This window comes from Montipora capricornis, chromosome 12, assembly GCF_036669925.1.
Source record: "Montipora capricornis isolate CH-2021 chromosome 12, ASM3666992v2, whole genome shotgun sequence".
Taxonomy (NCBI): Eukaryota; Metazoa; Cnidaria; class Anthozoa; order Scleractinia; family Acroporidae; genus Montipora; species Montipora capricornis.
The window spans coordinates 10,097,155-10,099,268 of record NC_090894.1 but is presented as its reverse complement, the minus strand read 5'-3'; the positions used below and the strand labels follow the sequence as shown (position 1 = coordinate 10,099,268).

Below are 2,114 nucleotides of genomic sequence, written 5' to 3'. Positions count from 1 at the left end.
GTTTATATTGCATGTTTATTTTCAATCAATTAAACCTAATTATCATCTTCTGACAACGACTTTCCCCAGTATACATTGACCCAAAGCTATTTTCCTAAAGGGAAGTATTATTAAACCACATATATATCTGTGGTACTTCACTTTCACAGTGAAACCATAAGATTGTTGTATTGTGGTTTTATCTCTCATCTCATCGATTGACTGCAAGTATTGTCAGGTCAGTGTAAAATCAGTATTTTAATTGTCTTCTGATTGCCAACAGGGAACCACAGCATGTTTAGTGCCCACATTCTGATTCTTACAACTTGTTATAATTTGTAAATATATTTTGTGGTAAAGTTGACATAATCAAGCCAATGCATATTGTTGAACATGCTATTCCATAGGATTAGCAATCTGCTTCTTGCACTTTTCAAGCTATGAAAATAACTTTTCCACGTCTTGTCCTACCAGTGAAGACAATGTGATGTCTTGGAATGCTGCTCATGAAATCTGTTGAGTCTAATTAAAAAAGGGCACAATTTGTGCAAGTCCTAAACATAAGCATCTCATCGTCTTTAGCAGGTTCTTGTCAAATGAGCCCAGGGTTAGGGGTGGATCTTTGCTGTTTTATCAAACTGGCTTTTAATATGCTGTTTTGGAGGCAGTGACAATGGCACGGTTTGTTTTATTTGCCTCCATTCCTTAAACTACATTTTGTTTCGTTTCATTTACTCAGAAACGAATTGTATCTATTTAGACTTCAGGGTGAACTATTTATACAATGAAGTAGAGTGATCATTCAAAACAGAGTTTGTAATTGAACATCTGAACATCTATGAGACGTAAAAACAAACTTGTGAACATGTGAACCTGAAGTATAGCAAATCATAATGATTTTCGGTTATATTAAAGGGATATATTGTTGAAAAATCCAAAGCTCTCTCTCTTCATGGTAATAAGTAATGTAAACAATCTTCCCTCTGGTGAGTTGTAGTAGTAAATTGGGTTTCCAGGAACCAGTTATTTTAAAGCTAGTACTGGTAACTTCCTCGGTTCACATGTACCACAAGTAATGGAAGATTCACAGAAAATGGAATTTGAAATTTTATGCTGTGGCATTTGAAGGAAAATTAGGTATTTGTACACAAGTATCATTATGTTCTTCTCTTTAATGGTTAATATTCCTTGACAGGCTTCTAACCGTTCAGATAGTTTGCGTCCACATTTTTGTCCTTCTTTGTTGAGAGTTTCAATAGACAAAGCGAAATATATATGACCGACCAAATGACCCACACTACAGTATTTTATGTTTTCTCCTGCCCTTACCATTCTAGAAACAAAACGCTATTTCTTCTTGTGAAATAGTTTCTTGTTGCTGGTGAAGTTGCAAATTTCCTGTGCTTTGTCACCTTCAATTTTATTTCCCAATCCCCCTGTCCAGTCTGCAATCTTCCCCCAAATCACTCGATGTACCACATCTTCAGACAGTAATTAAAATGCCACAACTTGAGCAATGCTAGAGAATATTTTCAAAGCATGTTTTGAAAACGAATAATTCAACTTAAATTATTGGAGTACAAGAAAACTCACAGGAGTGTGATGCTAAAAAGGTAATGTGTACAAAATTAAAGAATACTGTTTAATATACATATTATATTTTTAAATCAGAAGAAGCAAAAATTGAAGTTGTTAGCAAATTGACAGGTCAATACGACTATAATGATAAGCCTTAACAATTATTTTCAAGAATATTATAATAAGTATTGTTAAGACTTCACAGTCTTAAATAACTCTCTTGGAAAATTACAAGATGACATGCACTTTGTTTGGGGTGAGGAGATTAATATTTTTTATTAATGAAAGTAAAAGGCAATGATGAAAACCGACCGAGCTAGATCTCTCTGTGCACCACTAGCTGAAGAGTGTGGAAGGGATGGGAAAGAATATGGATTACTGCAGCTGCAGGTCTATTGAAATAAAACACAGGTCACATTCCACAGGTGAGTGTACATGTCACCGTGCTGCAGACAAATAAACAACACCAAAAGTGTCTGCTAGCGCTAATCACTCAACAAAAAGGTGTGTCAGGCCTCGGGGAAACTTTTGGCTTAGTTGTTGACTATTGGAGCAGC

The 2,114-nt window shown here is 35.2% G+C and overlaps 1 long non-coding RNA gene across 2 annotated transcripts in view; it reads right to left on the bottom strand.

Moving 5' to 3' along the window:
- Positions 1 to 218: 218 nt before the first annotated feature.
- The window catches only part of LOC138026677 (uncharacterized), a 2,400-nt gene continuing 504 nt past the window's right edge, over positions 219 to 2,114 (bottom strand). Inside the window, exons 1-2 of one of the 2 annotated variants that reach the window (XR_011127318.1) lie at positions 1,309 to 1,571; positions 219 to 501 (exon numbers count right to left, since the gene is read on the bottom strand). This is a non-coding gene — a long non-coding RNA (uncharacterized lncRNA). Of the gene's footprint in view, positions 502 to 1,308; positions 1,572 to 2,114 lie in introns of those variants that run through there. The other variant, XR_011127317.1, reaches the window with a different exon arrangement.